A 27,586-nucleotide genomic window follows, 5' to 3' on the forward strand; every position below is an offset into this window, starting at 1 on the left:
TCCGGAGTAACACTCATGGATTTTGGGGAGGGGGGAGGGTAGCTTCTCTATAGAAGAAATCACCACTGAGAAACATATACAGCTGTCAAGCTATAAAAAACAAAATATAAATTTTTGCAACAGAGGGGTTGCCTTTTTGCCTACATTATACAGCATCTAAGCATATTTAGCTGAGCTTAAAAATTATCTAGCATTTTATTTTAGGGGGGCAGAGAGAGAGAGAGAGAGAGAGAGACAGACAGACAGACAGACAGACAGAGACACAGAGAGAGACAGAGACAGAGACAGAGAGAGAGAGACAGACAGACAGACAGAGACAGAGAGAGAGACAGAGACAGAGAGAGAGAGAGAGAGAGAGAGAGAGAGAGAGAGAGACAGAGACGAGAGAGAGAGAGAGAGAGAGAGAGAGAGAGAGAGAGAGAGAGAGAGAGAGAGAGAGAGAGAGAGAGAGAGAGAGAGAACGTGCATGGCTGTCAGAGGCTGCCTCTCAGGAGCCTGTTTTCTCCTTTTATGTGGTCTTGAGGAAGGGTCCCCGCCTCACTGAGAACTCCAGACTGGCCAGCCCTCATGTTTAAAGACAAGTCTGTTGTTTCCATGGCCCGTGTCACAGAAGGATGCTGAGATTACAGATGTACATCACTGCATCTGGCTTTTTATATAAGTTCTGGGAGCTGAACTCGTGTCATCACGCTTGCATGGCAAGCGCTTTTACCCTCTGAGTCCAGACCTAGAGGTGTGTGACCTCTTCTCCCAAAGCCTAATAGTCGTTGGAAGAAGTTAGGCATGTAGGGTGCAGCTCCCCCTCAGTTTCCTCCTGTCAAAACATGTCTGCAGAGCACTTCTATTTTAGGCACAAGCCCTGTGTGATTTAGGAAGCCCTTTTTTCCTATTTTCTTCCTTCCTTCCTTCCTTCCTTCCTTCCTTCCTTTCTTTCTTTCTTTCTTTCCACCCCCACCCCCCACCCCGAGACAGGGTTTCTCTATGTTATCTTGGCTGTTCTGGACTCACTTTCTAGACCAGGCTGGCATCGAACTCACAGTGATCCGCCAGCCTCTGCCTCCGGAGTGCTGGGATTAAAGGCGTGTGCCAACATGCCCAGCTCGCCTTTTGGTTTTCTATCCTGACCAACACCTCTTCAAAGAGGTGCAGCATGCTAGTCTTCACAAAGCAGTTGCAGATCTGGGGTCTGGGCTCTCTGGAAGTCTACAAAGAGGCGGGAAGGAATAACAAAGGAGAACTCACCTCTGGCCTAGGTTTTACAAACAACACAGAATCGTCTTCATGATGAAAACTGTTTACTCATGGGTAGGTGCATCCTCAGTCTCCAGTCAAGGCAGCCTCGCCTCTAATTTACTCTGACAGGGTCTCTGAGTTCAAAGGCTGTGACCGGAAGCGCTGCGGATTAAATGCTTGTCCCCCTCCGTAATTCATGTTGAAATTTAATTGCCCTTCTGTGTTAAGGGCTTCTTTTGAGGTACTTGGCTTTTAGGGACTTCCAATGGTGGGATTGGTGTTAAAACAGGAATGAATCTGGTCTCTTCTTGCTCTTCCCTGGCTGTTCTGTGGGGTGGCAGAGCAAAAAGTCACCTACAAGTGTGTGTCTGCATCACTAACTTTCCAGCCTCCAGAACTGTGAATCAGTGCCTGTCTGCCGTAAGTTACGAGTCTTGTAAATCTGTTATAGCCTCAGCAGAAACACTGAGGTGGATGCCAAGGGGTGAACGAAGGGGTGCCATGAAGGTGGCAGGGCCACTCAGAGCCTAATGGCAGCAAAGCATTACAGGGAGAGATCAGTTGAGTCACTCACCCACACCCCCAAAGATATGTCCTGGGGAGAAGGCCACTGTGTGTGTGTGGTTGACTCTGAGTCTGAAGGACTTCCTAATCCTCAGGTGACTCACAGGACCTGTGTACAGAGAGGTCCCATCAGGGATATCTGCAACCATCACTCAAATATTTTAACAATATTGAAAGTACTCTTGCAAATTAAGCACTGGGCTGATGCCACATTTACAAATGAGAGATTAAATTACATTTAAAAAGCACATTTAATATCACTATTTGTGAGAGAGGGGAAACCCATGCAGTACAATTTAAAATAAGCATCTTAAAACCTCAGCGGATCATCTGGAAAGCCTTGGTTACATGCAAAGCCTCTTGGTGTGAAGCAATGACCTCCCTCGGTAATGAGCAAGGGAAGAGGTGTTATTTTAAACTATATATTTAATTATAGGAAGAAACGTTTTCACAGATGAGATAAGTGTTCACAGACAGCTTTATGTCACAAGGCAGAGATGATATCAGACTCCGTTATCTTTTTGAAATTCTAATTTTGAATAAATGATTTCTTCAGAATAAATTCTTTGTAAACCAGTATTTTAAAATAAGCCTATTCTTTACACTGAATATTCTGTAAATACATATGTTATTTAAAGAAGATTTTTGAGGCTGGAGAGATGGCTTAGAGGTTAAAAACACTGGCTGCTCTTGCAGAGGACCTGGCTATAGTTTCCAGCACCCATGTGGTGGCCCACAATTGTCTGTAACTCTAATTACAAAGGGGATTTCATGTTTTCTTCTGGCCTCTTCAGGCACCAGGAAAGAATCTGTGCACACATACATACATGCAGGCAAAACATGCATACATAAAAATTAAAAAAAAAAATTTTTTTTTTCAAGACAGGGTTTCTCTGTGTAGTCTTGACTGTCCTGGATTCGCTTTGTAGACCAGGCTGGCTTTGAACTCATAGTGATCCATCTGCCTCTGTCTCCCAAGTGCTGGGATTACAGGTGTGTGCCACCGCGCCCAGCTCAAATAAATATTTTTTATGAAGAGCAATATTTTCTATGCTACTTTTCTTTGGAAACAAAACACTTCTTGTAAAAAAATAAAATAAAATAAAATGAGCTATCTTTGAAACTCTCAAGCGTCCGTCACTCTGAATGCATGAAGCAAGTCATGACTCAGGCAGAAGCCTGGGTGTGTGATGATGTAATGTGGCTGGAAAAAAGATGACTTTTCTCTTCCCTCTTGATGGAGAATTCCATGAAGGAATACTGTGCCTGCAAGAACAAGTTCCTCTAAATGACAGTTCATTTCTTCGCAGTTCAGTAGATTAATGCTTGCTTCTTGCAGTTCATGTATTACCAGCCCCAGTGTTTAGAAATGAAAAATTGTGTGTTCAATTCATCCTTTACTGCATAAATGTTATATGAAGAGTGGAAATTTGCATTTGGATCTTCATTCCTATTAAAATATGGCCATCTTGATAACAGGTTAAGAAATACTCCAGTCCGACTGGCCTTTCACATTTACCCTCTATAAAACAGCTTAATGTAGTATATGTAGAAGGTGAGCAGAAATGAAAGAGTGGAATTATGTTAAATTGTGTGGCTCCTAAAGAGCTTGTGATAGCTTTATCATCTTTTCAGGACTTGACTAAGGACAGCCACCTGTAAATCTGCTTAACGGCCAGATCATGGGGAACCAGAGGCACCTTCAAATCTGCAGCAACACAGGTCATCTCAGAGGTCACTGAAGGATCAAGTTAAACAGAAGAGCAAAGTGTTAAGGGAATAGCCAGGGAAAGATGGAGATCACTGAGTAAAACACAGGACAGCACGTCCAGAAGTCTTCTCTGGTCTCTTCTCTGTGAGATGAGAGAAGGCAATTTTCACCAAATAAGTCAAAGGAGCAAGCTCTAGTGTTCATTTCTAAAAACAAAACAAAACAAAAAAAATTCTGCTTTAAAAAAATATTCCTAGCCAGGCATGGTGATATACATCTTTAATTCCAGCACGTAGGAGCCAGACACCATGCACTTCAGGCACAGAGACCAGAGGCCCTGACCCTATCACCTCATCCCTAAAGACTAACTTTCCTGGTATCAGAAAGTACCGTGTAAGCTTCCACATACACCTACATAAACACAGGCTCACACACACATAGACACATACACATATGCATGCACGTACATATACAAATATGTATGTAGAAACCATTAAAAGAAAGATGGCCACTAGTTTGAAAGAGAGCAACGTAGAACATATGGGAGGGTTTGGAGGGAGGGAAGCAAGGGAGAAATGATATAATTATAATCTCAAAAAAAAAAAAAAAGAAAGAAATGGAGGAAAAATGTGTCCCACATCTCTCAGGCTTAGACCCCACTTGTCGGCATAGTGCTTTAAGGGAACTGAGGCATCTGTCTTCAGGTGTGAGATGTTTGTCATAACTGATGCATGAGGGTTCAAGTCCCCGTGTGGTCGAGTGAGTCCTGAGGACTGACAGAAGGTGCAAGGTGAATGCAGACTCTGGCATTGTGCTATACTGCAGAAGGTTACCCTAGATAATATGAAGTCCTTTGCAGGAACACTGTCCTCTGAAAAACTTAAAGGAGAATGGCAAGAACTCCCACTGGTAGACTTGCCCACATGTGCGAGCCCACAACGTTGTCTCTCCGAAGTCATTCGGAGGACGAAATACATTGCAGACCTGTTGCCGTCTGCTGCTACCCATACTGAGACAGTGGTCGCTCGCAGGGCTTAAGTTAATTCTTCTAACTGTTTGATCTGATGAGGAAGGCTGAGTCCTCAGATGAACTTACAGACAATCGTCCCTACCCTTGACTGAAATGGTTCAAGCAAGACCTTGGAGAGCGCAGCTGCCTGCTCCTCTTACTGTTCCTGTACTCGATGGTACCCTCGGCCCTTCTGACTCTAGAGCCACTATCTGGTGTGACCTTCACACTGAGCTAAACACTTGGGATCAGCCAGGACCATTTTGAACACTCAAAACAAGATGAACTTTTGGATTCATGCTCTTTGTGGCCTGCATACCTGGAAATGCCATCAAGAGCAAACCAGGAAATGAACCAGGATATGTTGTCACAGTACTGTGACACTCTTTCATGTCAGAGACTTATGAAATTCTATAAACAGTTAAGGCTTTTCTGAAAACAACAAAAAATAAACAAACAGGTAGTTTTATTGTGTTACTTTGTATTTTATTATTTTTCATTGTTTTGAAAAATTTTCCCCCAGAAATATTATCATTTTACTCGAGAGTAGAAAAGCTCCTTCAAAACAGTTGCATGGTTCTCAGTGTCTTCATAGAAAACACTTTCCTCCTTCAGTTATTTGAGGGCCAGTTGTTTTCTTGTAAAAGAAGGGCTTTGGGGCTGTAGAGGTGGTTTAGCAGTTAAGAGCACTGACTACTCTTCCAGAGGGCCCAGGTTCAATTCCCAGCACCCACATGCCAGCTCACAACTGTCTGTAACTCCTTTTCCAGGGGATCCGACAATCTCACATAGATATACGTGCAGGCAATACTAATGTACACAAAATAAAAATAAAAAGAAGGGCTTTCTACAACTTTCTTATCAGCAGAAATCTAATGGCATGATGATTTTCAGTTAGACCCTCCAGTGGTGTCCTTTTATTTATTATAACCACAAATAATTTATTAGAAGAATTTGAGTGTTTAGATGAACAAATGTGGTCATGTTGTCTCATTGCATTTGTTGTTGTGGATAATGCTTGTTTGTGGTTGTTTTACTGCTTTTATTTTTAAACATGATTATGCAGTTTACAGACTTCTAAGGGCTGTAAGGCCTTTAATTTGTATATGATTGGATTTCCATATTATTATTATTATAATTCTTTAAGTAGCAATTTTAAGGAAGCCTGATATGATTTGAATGAGAATGAACCCAAAGACTCATATATTTGAATACTTGGTCCCTAGTTGGTGGAACTTTTTTAGGAAGGATTAGGAGTGTGGCGCTGTTGGAGGAGGTATATTATTGGAGATGGGCTTGGGAGTTTAAAAGCCCATGCCTGGCCCAGGCTCTCTCACTCTCTGCCTCCAGCTTGTCCATCAGGTGCAGGCCATTAGCTGCTGCCCCATCACCAGGCCTGCTTGCCTGCTGCTGTGTTTCCTGCCGTAATGGTCATGGACTCATCCTCAATTCAGTGCTTCGCTTTTATGTTTCTTTGGTCATGGTGCTTCTTCACAACCATAAAAAAGTAACTAAGACACCTGATATTAGCAGATAAAAAAATTTAAAAATCATATGCAGATAAATGATACATAGATTAAATGATACATAGATGAGATGAATGATGGGTCGATAGATATAAAAAATGATAGGGAGGCAGTGAGAAAAAGAGAGTGTGCATGTATGCTTATACTATGCTATGCGTTCTGTACCATGGGTTTTACAACAATCCCATCGATAGATAGATATTATTATTCCACAATAAAAGGCAAGATGGAAGCCCAGAGAGTGTAGCTCAGTGCTAAAACATCTGCATAAGGCCCTGTGTTCAAAATCTCCATTCAAAAAGAAATAAAAGAAAAAGACAGAAGGAAGAAATAAAGAAAGAAAGAAAGAAAGAAAGAAAGAAAGAAAGAAAGAAAGAAAGGAAAGAAGGAAGATAGGAGGAAAGAAAGAAAAATCCAAACCAAATCAGGACTGATTTTATTTTATTTTATTTTATTTTTTGTTTGGTTTGTTGTTGTTGTTGTTGTTTTTGTTTTTCCAGACAGGGTTTCTCTGTGTAGCCTTGGCTGTCCTAGACTCACTTTGTAGACCAGGCTGGCCTCAAACTCATAGAGATCCGCCTGCTTCTGCCTCCCGAGTGCTGGGATTAAAGGCATGCACTACCATACCGGGCCCCAGGACTGATTTTGAATTGGAATTTGAACTCAGCCACTAGACTCATTTTCTTTCTACTAAGCCTCTATAATCCTGGCACTCTGGAAACTGGGACAAGGAAATTGCTGTACAGAGTCTGAAGTTACCCTGGGCTACTTAGAGAGTTCTAGGATAATCAAAACTACATAGAAAAGCTCTGAAAAAAAAAAATGATTGTTCCATGTATTAGTTTTAAATACATTCTTCTTTATGAAACATGCACAACATGGGGGCTCACAAAAACTGAAGCAACCAAAGGGCATGCATGGGACAGACTTACACCCCTACACATAAGTCACAGATGTGTAGCTTGGTCTTCATATGGGTCCCCTAACAACTCTTTCTAACTCTGTTGCCTGCCTTTGGATCCCTTTCCCCTTATTAGGCTGCCTTGTGTAGCCTCAACAGGAGAAGATGTGCCTAGTCCTATTACTACTTGATATGCGAAGGCAGGTTGCCATCTATGGGAGGCCTCCTATTTTCTGAGGAGAAAGGTAAAGGGGAATAAGGGTGGGGGTAAGGGGAGATGAGAAGGAGGGCCTGGGAGGAGAGGGGGGAAGGGAAGCTGCAATACGGATGTTAAATAAGTAAGAAAGAAAGAAACATGCAGGGCAAATGACATCAATATTCTATTACTTCCAATATAATAGAATTCAAGCGCCTTCAACTTCAACTAAGATTCATTACCAGACAAGGCAATTGTCTGCATAACATCAGTAAGTAAAACTCCAGATATTTTTCTTTTTCTTTAGGGTTATACGGCCTGAGGGGCCAGAGTATTCAATTTTTGTCCTAATTCACTTGGCAGGTTTGACAAAGATAGTTCAGTCATGTGGTCTACCTAAATATTTTTCAGCATCAGGGTACATGCTTGATTGGGATCCAGGAAAAAATGGCTCTCTGAAGGCTTCCTGGCAGGTTGATGATGTGATTCATCAACTAGAGATATCAGGACTTAATAGTACTGAATCGGGAGCACATTTTAAATGCTTACACGTCCCTAAATATCATAGTGTATAACACATTTTACTGCATCCAATTCAATGATATTTAGAATGTTTGCCATCAGTCTTTTAGCTACAGGATTTAGTGATGGTTCAAGATTATTGTCTTTTTTTTTTTTTAACATGTAAATTACTTAAAATATGGGTCTTTCATCTTGGACATAGTTTAAAATGGCATACAGTCAGTCATTCTGGAAAAATAATAGCTTATAACTTAGTCATGAAGTTACAGTCATACCTTGTTTGCCCAGTGTTCACAAAAATAAAAAATAGTTCCTTTACTTTATTTGTACCTTTTACTTTATTTGTTTTGTGGGGAGTGTTGTGCATGTGCATGGCCACATGTATGACACAGTGTCTACAGAGGTCACCGGACAACTTTTGGAGCTGGGTCTCTCCTTCATCCATGTGATTTCTGGAGGCCTCCAGGGTGCTCCTGGATCTCACTTCTGTGGGGAGGGAGGCCCTGGTCCACCATGCACTGCACTTGCTATCTGGATCCTCCATTCCATTCAGACTTGGGAATTTAACTCCTGTGGCCAGGCGTGGTGGTAAGCACCTCTCCCACCTAACCATCCTGTTGGCCCAAGATGTCCCATTTACATGCAGTTTCTAGACTACCTTAAGGAAGTCTCAAAAAAAAATATTTTTTTTAAGCCACATTCATTTCTACCTCTAGAGATCAGTGGCACAAATTCAACTTCCTGATGACTCAAAGTTTTTCTGTATTTACCTTTTTAAAAAATTACCCCGCAAAAAATAAATAAATGAAAACAATAATATGTACCAAATGGTAAACAATAAATTTAAAAAATCAAATAAAAATAAATGAACAGCATCTGCTGTATCCCAAGATGGCCTCAAACTCTCTAAGGTCTTAAACATGCCTTCTTCTTCTTCCTGAGTGCTGAGATTACAAGCATGTACCACTTTACGCTGCTGATGCAGTGCCGGCAGGCAAGCAGTCTAACCAATCCAGTTGTATCCCCAACCCTGTTTTGCCTTTTTATTTTTTATTCATCTAGAAGTCAACTACTGAGAACATGGGACTCTCCACCCCTTTATACCTTTTTTCTTCTTCTTAATAGTCCCATGTAACAATGCAGTGTGTTGAGTGGTGACCCAACTTTCCATCCCCCGTCCCCTGAAATATGTCCATATCCCAATATCTTGAGGCTACTAATGCTACTTTCTTTAGAAAAAGTACCATCGGAGACATGCTTTAACTTCGTGAGAGGATGGGTTTGTTCTGAATACTTCAATCAGCCTTTAATGCCAAACACAGGCCTCTAGGCCTTTATACCTCAGAGATACATAGAAAAGAGAGGACAGAGGAAGGAAAGTGAAGACATAGGCAGAGACAAAGAGATTAAGTTACAAGTCACAAACTGAGAATTGTCACTAGAAGAAAATGGAAGAGGCAAGAGGCAGAATTCCTGTGGGCCTTCCATTAACCTCTGGATTTTGGATTTCTGACCTTCAGAATTGTAACAATATACATTTCTTGTACTGTAAAAGTTTATGTGTATACTGATTGGTGGCATGAGCCACTGAAACCTAACAGGGATCTTCTGCTAAAACATTTCAGGTGATGTAAAAGGCCTAGTTGGTAACTGATAATGACATGTGTTTTCATTATTTATTTATTTATTTAAGATGTATTTATTATGCATACAACGTTCTCCTTGCATGTACACCTGCCTGTCAGAAGAGAGCACCAGATTTCATTGTAAATGGTTATGAGCCACCATGTGGTTGCTGGGAACTGAACTCAGGACCTTTGAGAGAACCATCCAGTGCTCTTAACCTCTGAGCCACCCCTCCAGCCCCAGATATGTGTTTTTAAATACAAGGTGCTCAGTAGCCCAGGGCTGACCTCAGATGTGCTTTATGGCTGCAAATGGCCTTGAGATTCTGATCCTCCTGCTTCTGCCTCCGGAAGCTACATCACCACATCTGTTCTGTGTGGTGCTAAAGACCAAACCCAGGACATTTTTCACAGTAGGCAAACACTCTACCAACTGAGCCACATCCCCAAGCATTTTTTTTAAGTTTGTGTTTTAATTCCACTTTTCCAGCTATGAAACAAGGCACTATTCACTGTTGTCCACAAGCAAGCCTTGAACACACTCGATCTTAACTCATGTTTTTCATGGAACTGTTTGTGCCTTGTGCTTTATTTTTAAGGACCTATATCAGTTACCTGTCTCACAACTGTGACGAAATGCCTGACAAAGGCAGCTTACAAAAGGAAGGGTTGAATTTGGCTGACAGTTTCAGGGTTTAGTACTTCTCGGCAGGAAGTCCAGTTGGCAGGAGCTTAAGGCAGCTGGTCATATTGCACGCACAATCAGGAAACAGAGATAAATATTTTATGGTTTGTTGAGCCTCTCGGACTATCGCTTTACAGGGAGGTAGCCCACCTGTGGCACTGGGGATTTTCTTCAACAACCACATGGCTTTGGGGACTGCCCCTTTTACTTCATGCAAAGTACCCATTTTCAATACCTTTAAGTTGCTAATTTTACTATTTTTCTATGTGCATTTCACAAGTCTGTAAACCACTGAAGAGTTTGCATTGTACAATGAGAACTTTTGTGGAGCATAACCTTTGAAGGTCCATTGCAAGGACCACTGAAGATCCAAGCATGTTGGTCTTGGGTATTAAAGGTGATACTTAAAAACAGAAATGTCAGCAAGGCCCAAAATAGTATGAAAAATATGTCATCACTTGTATCAACTATTTTGTCAAAAGAGCAGTGTTTTGTTTGACACAGTCTCATGCATGCAGGATGCTACATCATTTAGCATTCCATAATCCAAAGACATTTTCCAGGTCCAGCTCCCTCATCCCAGTCTGCTCCCTAACCTGACATTCTCTCTGGAACTAGCTTTTGATGCTCACCCTGGCTCAGGTCCAAGTGGTTGCAAGTCTTTGCTGTTGTCTGCTGTGCTCGTCTTTGGTTCCAGCAGTCTCCTGACCAGCACCGTGTCTTTGCCTTCTTATTAGTCCCATTGGTTTCTGAAAGGGCCATGCTTGGTCTGACTTGGTTGCACATTTTACCGCCCCTCATATAGATCATACAAATGTCACTTCAGCAGGAAGGAACACAGTCCGATATTAGATGGGCAATACTAAGATCAGCCCCAGCTGTGTGTCTCAACCCTGACTGCAATTTCAATCTTTCTGTATTTTGTCAGACCTTCCTTTGGGGAAAGGCTTGTGTTGTAGAACTTGTCCAGGGGAGACAAGAATAAACATCTGTTCACCCCAGATAAGGCACCAAAGATGGAACAAAGAAACCCTGCTACTCAAGTCAATCTTGGTGAACTACTTCACATATATTGGGTTATTTCTAGGAGCACACATAAAATCAGGCCAACTTTATCCTTCAGATTTTATTCTAGCCTAGGTGAGAACTCATGCAACTTTCATCTATTTCTGAGTCCTAAGAAAGCAAGCCACCCTTCTCCTTCTATTTTAATTTAGAGGACACAAACCTAGAAAGCAAGGAGGGGTATAATGAATGAAAATTCAAAAGAAAGAAAGAAAGAAAGAAAATTCATTGTAATTTGATCTGTGTTAGAAGCAAAGGGAAACAGGAAAGCAATGTAATTATATCTTAATTCAAAATGTGTGAGAATATGATTATAATTTTTTTCTTTTCTTTTTTTTTTTTTTACTAAAGTTGTATGTATTTAAACTCACATAATAAGGTGTTGCCAACAACAAAACACAATCCAAAGCCTAGATGCATTAAGTGAGTTTTTCTATATGATATCTGTAATTAGGGACAGTTCTGACCTGAACTTGTACTCTGGACTTCCAATCAAATACTCCTTTTTCTTATAATAAGCATTTTTTCAGGCTTGCCAACCTTCTGGGGCATGAGCTATCTGCCCAGAGCTTGACATGCCAAGGGTTGAGTTAGGGAATACACTCTGGTGCTATCGAAGACTCATACAAGCAGTTCATCAGCAGGCAGCCAAGTGGCAAATTGGGATTGACTGGGAGTGCTGAGCAGCTGCTGACTTGAGAAGTGGTGCCCAAAAACTCTTGGCTTTTTTCCCCCATGTAGTCTTTAAGGGAGCCATCTCAGAAGCAGACCAGCCTTCAATGCCCAAACAAACAAAGATGAAAGGGCTCTGTCCTAGCTGGGCTTTTCTTGATTGCATCAGGATCTCTAGCCATCCCTGAGATCATTAAATTGACTTTGGCATGAGGCCACACAGTTAATGCTGAGGCTACAATGCCTGGACACGAAAGATTAGAGTTAGTGTTGAGTGTCGCGTCTACATCACTCAAGGCAGCTGATTTTTCTTTTTTCTTTCTTTCTTTCTTTTTAAGAAATGAAACCAAGGTACCACTGTTAGAGCTGTGGTCTTGTGGAGTTATCTGGGCTTGTGAGGAGGTCTATGGGCAGATGAAGAACAAAGGAAAGTTATACTTCAAATCAGAAAGTTGCTATAACAGGGGAGAACTAATGGTACAGACCAAGGCTCACTGGTCTTTCAAAGTGGACCAATATTGCACTAGTGCTGGCCTGTAACTAGGTGATGCGTCTGCTTTTCTGTAGCACCTTGATTTCCTGGTTTGGTTCACCTATTTCCAGAGGATCTTCTTTGTGGCATGAAAGGTAAGGTCAAATTCCACCATTGTCAATGGCAATACCCTTGCTTTTCGCTAGACATGGTTTAAGCATATTTCAGGAAGATACTCCTGTGGAGACATACAGATTTCTCCTGACCAGTCGGATCATCCTCATTTTTGTTCTCAACAGCACTGCAGACATCCTTAAAAGTGACCATTCCCCTTTCATGTGCAATGGCGGCAAAGTTTTCATCAAGTGGGCATCTGGCTTGTTTGGCGAGTGTGACTCTTTTTAGTGGGATATTGCCTTTTGTGGCTGTGGTGTATAACAAAAGTGACATCCTAAAGACTATAGCTGTTGAATCAGGGTCTTTAGAGTTCAAAATATTTCTACTCAGTATTCTCGTCTGCCAAAGTGAGGAGGCCCACTTCTCTCTGAGATTCTCTTTGTGTTTAACTTGGAATTAGTTTATGTACCTATAGCCCAACCAGAGGACATTCTGTCCACAAATAATAGCTAGCTGTTAAAAGAGGAAAACTCAAGGATATTAAATAACTACCCAGTTATTATGGGACTTGACAGAATTTTAAGTCTCATAGAACTAAAGCCATTGGCATACACTAAAACTAACTCATTTGTGGGTTTTGCCTTGTTTTTAGAGAAGAATACATCAAGCATGGGGGTTTTAGTGCTTTTTTCTTCTTATTCTTTTCTTCAGGAGAAATAAAGATCACAAAATATTACAGTATTTTATGGTCCTACTACAATGCAGTATGCCAGTGCCATTCATATCCGGTCCCCATGTCTTCTGAAGAATTAGAGTGTGCACTTATGGTGGTCAGACATCATCTACTGCCTCAGTGGGTAAGAGTGCTTGACAGACAAACATAGGTATCTGAGTTTACCTCCCTAGCACCCAGGTGATAAAACATGGGCATGGTTACATGTTCCTGTAACCTCAGTGCTGTGGTGGCAGAGACAGGGACATTTCTTGGACTTACTGGCTGCCAGATTAGCTTCAGTTTCAGGGAAAGAACCTGTCTCAAGGGAATAATGCAAAGAATGGTAGAGCAGAACACCCAATATTCTCCTCTGGCCTCTGCATGCACACGGCCCCTGTGCACCCTCAGTCATATGTGTATAACACACATACACACACACACACACACACACACACACACACACACACACAGAGAGAGAGAGAGAGAGAGAGAGAGAGAGAGAGAGAGAGAGAGAGAGAGGAGAGAGAGGAGAGAGAGAGAGAGAGAGAGAGAGAGAGAGAGAGAGAGAGAGAGAGAGAAAGAGAGAGAGAGAGAGATCTTTAAACTTTAGCCCTGAAATTATTATGGTTGGAATTTTTGAAAGGCTAGGAATACATTCTAGTTATGTAGCTACTAGACTATAGGATGAATCAAGACCATTCATTGGAAAGCAAAAGAAAAGGGATTAATTTTCCCTCAATCAACAAGGCTTCCTTCCTGTTTTTCATTTGAGGCAGTTCTTGCTATACAGATCAGGCTATAGAAATATTCTCAGAAACATTCTGTCTCAAGATTTCTAGGTTCTGAGATTAGAGGTGTGTACCATTATGTCTGCTCAAGATTGTCTTATTTGACGTCATGCATAAAAATCGTGGGGTCCGGAGAGATGGCTCAGCAGTTAAGAGCACTGGCTGCTCTTCCAGAGGTCATGAGTTCAATTCCCAGAAACCACATGGTGGCTCACAACCATCTGTAATGTGATCTGATACCCTCCTCTGGCATGCAGATGTACATGTAGGCAGAGTTCTGTATACACAATAATAAATAAATAAATAAATAAATAAATCTTTTTTTTTAAAAAAATCGTGGAGATGGCTGATCACCTTTCAGTTCTCAGAGAGGAATGAAGTAGGAGCTACTCCTGCCCACCCTGCAGCCTTTAGGTTTACTTATGCAACAGTGTCCTCACAAAATGCATTGTTGAAGCCCTATCACTGAGTGTGACTGTAGATTTAAATAAGGCCTTTAATAAATAAGGTCATGAGATGGGCCCTCATCCAATAGGAACGGATTTCACATGGGAAGAGCAGAAGATGCGAATCTCCCTCCGCACTTGCTCATACTAAGGATATGAGAACGCAGATGGAAGGCAACCATCTATGACTACGGACAGATATTTCCTGAAAACAACCCTGAGGATTTTCTCTGTTGGAAGTCTAACTTCTAGATCTATGTGAAAATAAATGTTTGCTGTTTAAGTCATCCACTCTGAAAGGCTAAAAGCATGAGCATTCTCCCTGCCTCTTGCCCAGAATTTTAGCTAGTGGGTCAACCTTGCTTTCAAAATATTAATGATTATTTTCAGAAATAATCTATGGAGTTTTAAAATTTGTGCCATTCTGAGTAGCATGTACCATTGTGCTCTGCCCTGCCCAAGACATGAGTCAGCCCATGGTTTTGCATGATTCTACCTGTCCTATGGAAGAGAGACCACATAACCTGAATCCTAGTGTATGATAATTATGCTATTAACCCTTGTAAATGCCAGTGTCTTGCCATGCATAATTTTGTTTTGTTTTTCAAGACAGGGTTTCTCTGTGTAGCCCTATCTGTCCTGGAACTCATTCTGTAGACCAGGCTGGCCTGGAACACAGAGATTTACTTTCCTCTGTACCCTGAATGCTGGGATTAAAGGTGTGTACCACCACTGCCTGGCTACCATACTTAACTTTTAAAGTAAACTTTGTTGTAGACATGAGTCTACAGGGTAGACATGATTTGTAGGACTTGGTACTATCCACAACTGAAGGCGTGTACTGATGGTTTTGGAACATAGCATTGATTGATTGCACTAGACATGGCATTTCCATGTAAAAACCTCCTGAAGACCTCAAAGCCTACGATTTTTGTATAGGATTGTTTTGAGATCTGTCTATCTGTCTGTCTGCCTGCCTGCCTGTCTATTATCTGGCTTTCTGCCTGCCTGACGGTCTGTCTGTCTGTACAGCCATGACTAGATGGACTGTCTCCTTCTTACACAGTTTTGTGCTGTCACCGGTCCTGTGCTTTTCCTGTGTTCTGCCGCTTCAGTGTAACCACAGCAATGCCTCTGGTACAGTCCCAGGTCTTTCCTTGGTTTAGTCACTTGAATGATGGTGCTAATCTCCAAACATTAGTTTCTGTGCTTCCCATGCTTTCCCTTTAGAGTCTCTGCATAATTTAGAGCTAACATCTTTATCTAGTCAGTATATCTTTCTTTTCTCTTGTCATCCCTCTTTCCTTCTTTTGTTTTGTTTTATTTCTTCTTCTCCTTCTCTTCCTCCTCCTCCCCTTCCTCATCCTCCTTCTTCTTTCTTCTACTTTTAAGACAAGATCTTGCTATAAACATAGTCCAGGCTGCTCTTGAACTCCCAGCGCATCAGAGGATGGCCTTGAACTTCTGCTCCTCTTACCTACACCTTCCAAATGTTAAATTTACAGGTGCCTGCTTGTATGTGCCCCTTTGACGTAGTGCTGAGCGTCAGTCAAAGCTCCCCAAACTTTAGGATAGAATTCTACTAACTGAGCCACACCCCTCCCATTCTTTGCAGCTTTTTTGGTTTTTTTTGTTTGGTTTGGTTTGGTTTTTGAGACAGGGTTTCTCTGTGTAACCTTGGTTGTCCTAGAGTCACTTTGTAGACCAGGCTGGCCTCAAACTCAGAGATCCACCTGCCTCTACGTCCTAGGATTACAGGCATGCACCACTGCTCCCAGCTTGCATAGATTTATTGACGTCTATTTTTGCATCTGGTATGTGATTAAGAATTTCACTGTTAGCCAGGAGGTTGTGACACATGCCTTTAATCCCAACACTTGGGAGGCAGAGGCAGGTAAATCGCTGTGAGTTCAAGGCCAGCCTTGTCTACAAAGTGAGTCCAGGATAGTCAAGGATACACAGAGAAACCCTGTCTTGAAAAACAAAACAAAACAAAACAAAAAAAGAATGTCATTGTTTCTTCTGTGCTACTTTCATTGTAGTCACACTCCATCAGTGCATGTTGGAACCCAGGCCATAAAGACTTCAATATTTTCCTATAGTTTTTTTTTGTGTGATCTATGCAAATCACTGGGACTATGTAATGGAGTGTTATTGTCCCCAAACCCATGTATAGACACCCCAGCTCCAATGGGATGGTATTAGGAAGTATAATATAATTAATCATGAGTCAGCAATATCCAGTCTGTGGGATTCTGATACGGCAGCGTGAACTGACTAAGATTATAGAGTGGATACCAGCTGGAGGCTCACCTAAGCTCACAGGCTGTCTCTTCTAAAGCTCATCTTTACCCAGGAGGTTAGCTGAATCCCTAGAGACATTTTATGATTGGATATGTTAAATTTCATTTCCGCTCAGCTCCCGAGATAAAGAGTGGATATCTTATTAAAATGAGTGAGGAAATCAGCATTGCCATAGCTCAACAAACTTCCAAACTATTCTACTTTCTTCTAATGTCTTGTGGATTCTTGTCTGTTACACACCCTTAAATGCCTTCCCTGGACACAAGTCCAGGGGCAAACTCTTCCAAGTGTTGCATACCTAACACCGACACAAGTATGCTTTGTAAAGGCTAAACGCAAGAGGAAAAAAAAAAAAAAAAAAAAAAAAAAAAAAAAAGGCTGGCTGTAGGCTCTGGATGCCACTCAAATGTCTCACAACAAAAAGAAAACAAAACAGGCCACCAGAACAAACAATAACAACTCAGAAGAAAAGGGCACTGCACCAAGTGCCACTCGTTACCTGACACCCTTTTCTGCCAGAAGAGACATATCACTGAGGGATGTTGACAGTGTGGGAGGAAGACACTCCCTTTTTCTCCTGTCACGTATTTTTTTTTTTGGACAGAGCCCTATAAAATAGACAAACAAAATAAAGATCAACGAAAGAAAAACAGAACTGGGGAGAAGGAAAGAGAAACATACTAATTTTTCCAATATGTTTTATGTCAGATAGGAGCCTTCAAAGGGAAATGATTAAGAAAAGATTAAGCCTGAACTTTCACTGTTTCTTTTGAGACAGGGTCTCATTATGTGAGCCAGGATGGCAGTGAACTTTCAATTTTCCTGCCCCAGTGTTCCCGGGGCAAAGATTACACAAGTGCACTCTCGTTTCTTATACCAGGCTTGATGAAGAACAGGAAGTCATTGGAAAGTATGATGGGATGACAGCTGAGCTGAGGGGAGTAACTGGAGAAAACAAGTCCAGTCCTCTCAGCTCCCACATTCCCAGCATCTTTCCCTTACGAGGTGGTACACAGTCCTTGCATTCTCCTGTCTGTACAGAGGACTCCTGTCACATGAAGCTTCTTAAGGGTTGCTTCAGAGAAGAGAGCTTGGTTGGATAAGCCTCTCACTGCCTCCTGGTTTTCAAATCTCTTTAGCTTCAAATACCAAGAGGTTGACACTCCGATTCTAGGCTATTGTGTTTTGAACACTGTCAATACCTAAAAGAGTGATTCCCTGAGACTCTTTTACTTGATTCTGGCTACAACTTAGAATCAGATACAACGATTTTATCAATCAAGCAAGAAAATATGTGCCAACACCTCTCAAGGAAGAGCAACTGAGGCAAAACAACAGTCTGATGCTCCTTAAATAAATAAGAAATTCCAATTTACCTAGTGGTTACAAAATCCTTGAGGTGAGAAGTTTCAGGGCCCAAAACAAACGTCTTTTTCTTTATTGCTATAGGAACTCATTCATCCAGATATTAAGTTGTTGGTGTTAAATTGTACTTATATGGTTCTTTTTCTTTGTAATGCTAACAAAAATAATAATTTTAGGTCATTATTATTTGACCTATTAAGCCTAGGAATGGTTTGCTGGAATACAGTCCTACTTTAAGTGGCTTTCCTTGGTGCCATCTTTCTTATTTTCACTCTAAATATTTGAGAAAATCACATGAAAGTGTGTAGTTGTGAAAGCATTTTCCAGAGTCAGTTATTCTGTATTTTCCTGTTTTGGTAGGATAAAAAACAGAAGGGAGGGTGGTACCTTTGGTGGGCCCACGTCAAGGTGTGCCCTGTAAGAAATTACGCATGCACTTAGGACATTTCACTATTCAGAAGTAAAGGATTGATGAAATAGTCTCAAGGGTTTGTTTTCGGGGAAAATGTTGTCAAGACCTGTCTCCTTACATTACCCATTTAATTATCACTTCACACCATGCGGACAATCACATGCTTTGCAAAACCATCGGGGTTATTTTTGCATTCGGTTTTAGAACAAATTTATATTCTGTGGCTATGAGGAGAGTTAACATCTTGTCTGTGATGACCAACCTTAATTGTCAACTTGATTCGAGTGAGAAATGCCTAGATTCATAGCACAACGCACTGCCTAGAAGGTTTCCATCAGATCATAGCCCACACGTGGCCAACAACCAATCAAGTGAAGCACCTTCCTCCCTAGGCGGGGCTGTAAAAGCCCCGTTAAAGCCCCTTGCTCACACCCCTAAGGTGGAGATTTCTGAACCTCCAGCTCTGGGGGCTACACAGATCGTGGTCCCTCAGGCACACTCAAACACACTTCTACACTAATTTTGTCTGGAGAAATGGTCTTAAAGAAAACAAAACCCAAAATTCATCCTGATGCTTGTTAAAACAACAACGAGGCAGAAATTGGTCTTAACACTGAGTGACTCTGCATGCAGGGCTGGAGTGCCTGGTGGTTATGAGAACAGAAGACAGAAAGTGGTTAGGCAATTATAGGGCAGGCATCCCATCATAAAAGCAGAAATTTTGGAAATGTCCGCAGTCCTGTTCTCACCGAAGGCCAGGAATGCCAGAAGGGAGTTCTGGTTCCAAACGTTTCTTATCTCTTCTCCCTAAATGAGCATCTGTTCCTGGAAAGGGAACTATGTGACCAAAAGTGAGAAGCACCTGGGTGCCCCTGGGATGGACCAACTTGTCCAACCACCTTTCCGTGCCTCTCCGCAGTCTCCCATAAATTGTATGAACACTGTCTCAGTGGTAACCCCTTCTCTGGGATTCCTCCCCTCTTACAATATGGAACTCTCTTTCTTTTAAGCTCCCATTTTTGGATTCATACTAAACTGCTTTCTGGTACTCATATTCTGTTTTCTATGAATTTTCCAGACATAATCTGGGAGTCGCTGACTCTGTGGAAGAGTTTTGTGACCATAAACTTCCAGCATCCTAACTTCTGAATGAAAACCCACATGGGGTGAGAGGAAAGGCCTGCTTCACTCTCAGAGTTCTCTGTGTTTCCCTGTTTCAAGGAAGTACAGTTCAGAGAGAGGTGGAGGGAGGCAGAAACAGTGACACAGAGACACACACACAGAATGAAGGAGACACAGAGAGACAGCGTGAAGAAAGTGCTGCAGATGCATGGTAAAATCTCGCAAGATCAATCTAATCGGATTCTTGCTAAAATTCAGCCAAGGTGATAAAAGTAATCTGAGAGATAGTGTTAGGGTGAATGAGGAATTCCGTACCAGGAAAGGCTCATTAAGGGAAAATGGGTTCCTTCTGGTCAAGAGAATGGAATCTCTGGCCTGGGTGGAGACCTAACATTCCAGCTGGGTAGGTCATTAACCGCCCCAGGGTGGCAGATTCACCTCCAGCTGTCCTAAAGAGATGGGAGGAATAATTATCTCCCTCACGAGAGATCAGGCACCTTCCCTTCCCAGAATCTCTGCCCTTTGTGTACTCTTTCGCAGAGCCTGAGCCTCAGCTGTGCAGCTTGGTTAAATCTGCCCAGTTTTCACAACCACCCAGAACCTGTAACTTTTCCTTTTATTCTTTCTCTTTCCTAAGCTTGCTTCCCCTAAGACTTTGGACTTCACCATTTCTCTGCCCACCCACCCACCCACCCAACACTGCTATCGGCTCATCGCCATTCCACTCTGCAGCTGATTTCCATGCTGCTTAACTCAGACACATGATTTTCCCCCCCTCCTTCTTTTCTCATTTCCTTCTCCCAGCAGCTGCCAAGATTTACAGCTTGCCTGCCTCGGGATTTTCCTTTTAAATTCTAAAAAAATTGTCTTTATGCTTCTTTTCGAGTATGTTTGTACATTCCGTTTTTGATTGTTTGTTTGTTTAAACCAAATTTAGACCCCTAGGGGGGATTTTTGTTTTCCTCTTTATCAATTAGCTATTGAAGGTCATAGATGTTACCGGAATAGATCAGAGTGGATTCTTGCTAAAGCCGGACTTTCTGGGAGGACAAGCACAAGGACAGGGTTTAATTAAAAAACAAAGCACACACAAGCCAGACATGGTCCAGGAGAGAGTCTTTGCATTATTACATGCATCATGAATTTATTTTTGCCGTGCTAGTGGAGCAACCCAGAACCTGGTACTTACCAGGCAAGTGCTATAACACTGAGCCACACACCCTGTCCACTGGTGCTTTTATGTGTTTAAGTCTGGGAAGAATTCTAGATATTTCTTAGAAACCAGAGCAATGTAAAGAAACATGAGTGGCTGTTAAGACCAGGCTATGCCCTAATCTAAATTACATATTATATGAAACAGTGTTTTTGTTGTTGTTGTTTTTTAGGTTGTGCACTACCCATGGAAAGCCCCACTTTATAGGCAACTTTTGAATCCATTTTAAGGGAAGGGACCAGGATGATGCAGCCCATGGGTGGAGCCAGAACCTTTACCATCTCCATCCATCCAGCGTTCTCCAGCAATGACTGATAGATAACTTATTCCTGGGGATACAAAGGGAGCCACCCTATAAGTTTACTGAACAGAATTGAAACTGTGAAGACACATGGGTATATCAAAATCATATCAGGGAATCCAGACCCGAGAACTTACTAGACACACTAGACCAAGGAGCAGGGGTAATTCCCTTACGAGCCCCTATAAAGTGGTGTATAGCCAGCATTGCAATCATGACCACACATCTGATACTTGGTGTGTCTCCAAATAGGGACTCTCTGATTCCTCCATAGCCTCCACACTGTTGACACAGCATCTCAGCACACTTCCTGACTGTCCACCTCTTTGCCTCTTTTGACCTGGAACAAATTCACTGTTTCCTACTCCTGACTGTTTCCTTGATCTGGATTCAGCCTTTCACCTTCCTGCTGAATCCTGTAGCTTCCCTCACAGACCTGATTCCAGCAGTTCCAGACAAGGTCCCTGCTGGTCCTGCTTGTCACCTTATCAGTAATAGACTTTCTCAGGCCACGTAGGACAACTTGAAGTCTGCTGTGGCCCTTTAACATGCGTTCACCCCATAACCTAGGGACACACAGATAGATCCATCCATTCACTTTACTGCATAGTGTGTGATGTGAGAGATATTAGGAATTAAGAATGGAATAAAGAGCTTCTATTCACCTCATCCAGTCTACCATGGTAGGCAGATTTTATGACACTGAAACTGTTAAACCTTATGACTTTATTGTTATTCAGCGAATTCTGACATTATGGAAAGACACAGGCATGTTTGTCTGTTTCTGGTGTAGAGGTCATGGCAGGACAGGGACATTTATTTGTTTATTTATTTATTTATGTGTATTGGTATTGGAACGTCTTCATCTTTATATGATGAACCCACATTATTCACAAAGTTAAGAAAGCCCTTCACTTGTAAAATGTATGTAATAACCCAGCAAGAACCTCCCAAGAAAACCTTTCACTCAGTCCTCAGATCTACCTACTCTTGTCTCATTTCTCTTCCCTTATAATACTTGGACAGTGCTATAAATAAGACCCTGAGTTTGATGACCATAACATAATAAAACAAAGCGTCTGAGATAGAGGGAGCCTGGAAGGGTTCCCAGAGAATGACTCCTCTCCTCTCAGCCCTGACAGGACAAGGGGGGTGAGTTACAGGGGGGAGGGCGGAGGAGGGGGGTGATTAAAGAACTTTCCCTGTGGCTAGAATGCTTGTTTAGAAAGCAAGAAGAATTATCTGATAAACCCAGTAACCTGCTCGTGACTCTTGCAATGTAAATGATACAAGCAATAAAGTGGGAAGCTGACAGCCTCTTACAGGACAGATCAGGCCAAATGATTCCTTTTATATTCATTTACACAAGAAAGCAAACCTTTCATCCCCAGTTCCTGACACACACTGCCTCTGCACAGCCTCTCAATTGTTTACTGGGTTGAGAAGAGTGCCAGGGGTGGGAGGTGCCAGCCTCAGTCTCTGTTTCTCCTGGAAGGTTCTAAGGAAGCTACCCAGCTTTTAAAAGAGGCAAAATAGGGGTGGGGGGTGGGGGTGGGATGTGTGTGTGTGTGTGTGTGTGTGTGTGTGTGATGTGTGTGTGTGTGGGGAGGATTTACATAGAAGAAAGAATTGGTTCTTTCTGGGCCCTAAGAACTTCTCTGTCTCCTCATTATTATTCCAAAAATGATTTTTGTCTTCTATTTACCCAGGAGGACTTGACATAAAATGTATTTAATTTTTAGGTCGGCATACAGAAGAATACGAAGCAAAGCAAGCGCTTTACAGCAAGAACAAAGGCACACAGACGCATAGACCCCAAACTCTCTTATTTGAAATTCGTGAAAGCATTCTAGAAAATGAGGTGGTGAGTAATAGTCAGAGACCGTGGGGTGGGGGTGGGGGTAGGGGATGGGGTGGGGGCCTGAGGGGCGTAGGGGGCGCGGGGCAAGGCATGTATATACTGTTTCTTTGGAAAATTCACCTCTTCCTTGCTTTTCTTCTCCTTCACACCCTTGCTGAGGCAAACAAGGTGAACAGATGTGCTCAAGGAATTAACTCCGGCCTGGAGAACACAGGGAGGAAATAGTTCCTTTGAAATAACCACCTTTAAATTCCATTAGTTCAATCTGATAGGGACGGATCTGGGCAAGGAAATGATTTAAACAGCCAGGCTGTTTGTCCAGACATGAAGCCCTTTTGTCATATGAAAAACCTGAAGACAAATTGAATATTTCTCCCATAAACTGGCAGAGTTTAACATCCTGGCTTGGAGGAGACAACCACATTTGTTCCACTGTTAATAAATTCACCTCAGTAAGAATTTTTCTTTCTCCACCAAAGCCCCGCAGCCCCGCCCCATTTGTTCAGAACAGCTCCACATTCGCGTCTCCGTAAAACCAACTCTCCCCACTGAAAAAACTGCCTAAGCCGTCAAAGAACAAGGCTGTGGGATTAGCACATTATGAAGAATAAAGAGAGGCCTTCAGCTCTCTGTCAAGCATGATATTTATCACATTTTTCATGACTGGCTCTAATAACAGTACAGAGATAGAGCAGGCTTGATGAATTTTACAAGCATAACTCTAAGGAATCCAGGAGACCAAACCCACTTCTCTTGCAGATTTTATTAGTCCTTAGAATAGTAATAAAAAAAAAAGTGTGTGTGTGTGTGTGTGTGTGTGTGTGTGTGTGTGTGTGTGTGTGTGTGTCGGGGTTGGGGGCGGGGCTATTGCTACAAAAGTAGGCTTGAATTTTCTGTCTGTTATGCTAATGTATTCATAGAAAAAGCTGGTGCTGAGGGCGGTTCTCCAATTAAGACAAATGAGGCACATTGAATTTCTCCCCCAGGGCACAGCAGGGGTGCTGGCAAAATCTACTTTATTCTTTGCTGTCAGGACTGAACTGGAAACAAAAGCATGAAAATTCAACACATCCACTTACAGAATAATAAAGGCTGTTGTTTAAAGCGTGAAGAGTTTTGGCACCCTTCTGGGGCCGTATGCAGATCTCTCTTCCTTTCTACTGCTAGCACACCATCGCTCTTGGAAATTAAAGATGTACTTGGTCGGTTAACAGCTGAGAGAGGAGAGCAGCCTGAAACTCAATTAGATTTTGTATTAAGCAAATAAATCAGGACTGACTGAAATTGGCTAAACGAAAATGCATTACGGGCTGACAGTAATTCTAATTTGATTGACAAATATATGTTGTGTGTTATTAACCTAAATGAATGATAAGAATCCCTCTCTCTTTTTTTTTTTTCAATATAAGAATTTTGTTCCAGTGCATTTCTACTCTTTGCATTTGGCAGAAACAGCAGACAGATCCCACCTACTTGCAATCATGTCCATTCTGCTCTAGAACACAAGGAATCCGTTTTCTATGATGACTCAGCTGAAAGACACTTGTTTTCATCCATCTGGAGTTGGTGCAAGGTAACTACTCAGCACGCCATTTGCTCACTGGAATGAAGCACAGCCGAGGATCTTTTTAGTAGTCACTCGGAAGGAAAGCCGAGAGCTGCACAGGCCTCCCTGTTTCTTCAGAGCTCTCAAGCACATGATGCTTTTCCGCAGGAGAGCACTTTGAGGTTCAAGTTTCAACTAAAAACTTCTGAAGCCTTGGGGCAGGTGTATGTGTGTGTGTGTGTGTGTGTGTGTGTGTGTGTGTGTGTAGAGAGAGAGAGAGACAGACAGACAGAGACAGAGACAGACAGACAGACAGGATGGTGTGTGCATGCATGGATGAACTACTAACTCAAACTACAAAGGTGCTGGTGTGAGGTTGATGAGCGACGGGAGAGTTTGGGGAGTTTCTATATAACATATTTCTTTTTCTTTGCTGTTACTGTTTTTGAACCTGATGTTAGGAACAGGTGGGAGAATGAATCTGGGCAAGAAGTTTTGGGCCGGGACTTTGAGAGTAGAAGTTCTGACTCTTATCTTTGCTTGGAAGCTGGAAATGTCTTTGGCTCTGTCCTGGCCGGAGGGGCTGTGCTACCTGCTCTGGCTCCTTGCCCACTTCCTTCTCTTTTTTCTCAACCCAAATGAGCATCTCTGCCTGGAAGCTATAGGAGAGGGCATGAGTGAAGTGGAGAGGCCACAGGACAGCTTATGGATAGGCCATTTAGACTGACCCGGCTTTCCATGCCTCACCACAGTTTCTGCCCTAAATTCTTATAAAAGCATGCACTCAGCAGTTTTTTGACAACCCTTTTGGGGGGATGGGAGAGCCTGCCCTTGTTACACAGAAACTGTACCTGCTTGATTTCTCTTAAGCTCTCTTCTATAGATGAATAATAATCTCCTCCTCTTTGTCTGTGAAACTCATTCTTTGAGTTCAGGAGACAGAAAAAGGCAGAAGTCACTGGCCTACATGGCTTTGGTAGGTGCTGGTACCTGGGACCCTAGTCCTCAGATTTATGCTCACCTGAGGGAAAGCCTCCATCACTCTTATTAAGGATTTTCTAGTTTCCCTGTGTTACTTACAGACCTGTACTTCATTACATTCTGCACAGTGATAAATTAACACCTAATACCAACCTAAAACTTTTACTTCCTCTGTAGTAGTCTTCTTCTCTTTCCCTCTTTCTTTGTGTGTCTGTGTGCATGGTCAGTACATATGTGTGTGCATCGTCACAGTTGTCCATATGTGAGCATGCAGATGTCGTTGTCCTGGGTCTTCCTCTATTGTCCTCCACTTTCTGTTTTGAGTCAGGATCTCTCAGTGAGTCCAGAGCTCATGGTTTCAGTTCGAGTGACTAGTCAGCCAGTCCTGGAAAATGTGTTTGTCTCAACTGTCACCTCCCAGCACAGTGCTGCCATGTCAAGTTTTTATGTGAGTGCTGGGAAGCCAAACTCAGTTTCTCAAACACGCACAGCCAGCACTTTACCCACTGAGCCACATTGTTACCATTCAATGATCTTTTTGTCCCATTCCACCCCCCCCCCCCACTCCGCCTTTCCTTCCTGGCTTTACTTGCCAAAGCAAGCCACATTTTGCACTGGATAGATAGCAAGAATTGTCCATCTTCCCTAAGAACTTGCCCAAATCTTCCTCCTTATGTGGGCTACCCTCTGCTCATGTCAGTACCTTTTCCTCAGTCTTGTTCTCATCTCACCTACATGAAAAACAAAACAAAGCGAAGACTGTTGGCCAAAATAATTTTCCTTGATACCCAATTCTCAATATTCTTCCATATCCCAATCCACTATAGTGTTTGTTGACATTGAGAGAAAGTAAGGGCATGACAGAATGAGGCTTTATTCGGGCCCATGGGCAGCTTCATCCATTCTCAGAATAATTCTCTATTTTAAGCTTTTCAAGCATTTGACATTTCATGTCTTTCAACTGCCAAGAAAGTCTCACTCACCCCTTAGCCCTCCAGAACTGCCCATCACTCTTTCTTGATTTCTGTTCTCTCTTTTCCTGAGCTCTCTTATCATTTGCTATGACATAGGCTGTCACTTACAGTGGGTGTAGAAAAACATTGTACGGCGATATTGATATGGTTAAGATCATGCTATCCCAAAGCATGACACCCCAGTTTAACTGAATATTTTCAGCTGAAATAATTTGAGATACAATACATATGAGAAGTTACTGGGTTTTGCGCATAGCTTATCCCTGGCTTCGGCTTCCATCTTCAGGATCTCCACGGAAGATTACAGATGTTCGCAGAACACAGTGTAAACAGATAATATGAAATACTCTCAGGGGTGAGAGTGGACAAAAACCAGACAGACAACTGAGTCAATGGATGTCTTAAGTCAGGTATTGCACTACTTACAAAACTCTTTGGGACAGACAGATCTCCTACCCAAGTGATTAATAGATTCATTTATACTAACTCCTCTACATCTTTTTTTTTTTTTTTTTTTTTTTCTCCTCTATGTAGCACCGGATGTTCTGGATTAGCTGGCCTCAACTCACAAAGCTCTACCTGGCTCTGCCTCTAGAGTGCTGGAATTAAACCACCATTTTCCCAGTTCTCTCTCTCTGTGTCTCTGTGTCTCTGTCTGTCTGTCTGTCTGTCTGTCTGTCTGTCTGTCTGTCTCTCTCTCTCTCTCTCTCTCTCTCTGTGTTTCTGGTGTTCTCTCTTTCCCTTTCTGTCCTTCTTTGCACCCCTCCCCTCTTCTCTAACCTCATAGCTCTCTTCCTGAGCAGTTAGCTCCCTGTCGGTATGGCTCACTCACTGCCTCTACCCCTTCTCCAGGCCTGTTGTGTGGCATAATTTTTCAGGGGGTACACCTTGCCATGGTGATGCCATAGTACCCTCCTCTCTGCCTCATCATAGTTCATAACACCCAGCCATATATATATATTATTAACTCATATATATTAACTCTTAACAGAAGAGAACACACACATACACACACACACACACACACACACACACACACACACACACACACCCTCTCTCTTTCTAGATTCCACATATGAGAGAAAACACAATATTTGTTGTCTTTCTGAGTTTGGCTTATTTCACTTAACTTGATGATCTCCTTCTCTGTACTTTCCCCACACAGATGATATAATTTCATTCTTTCGTGCTGCTAAATAAAACAGCATTATGTATATATACTGCATCTTCTTCATCCAGTCATCTGTCATTGGACACGAA

The sequence above is a fragment of the Acomys russatus genome, chromosome 20 (assembly GCF_903995435.1).
Source record: "Acomys russatus chromosome 20, mAcoRus1.1, whole genome shotgun sequence".
NCBI classification, from domain to species: Eukaryota; Metazoa; Chordata; class Mammalia; order Rodentia; family Muridae; genus Acomys; species Acomys russatus.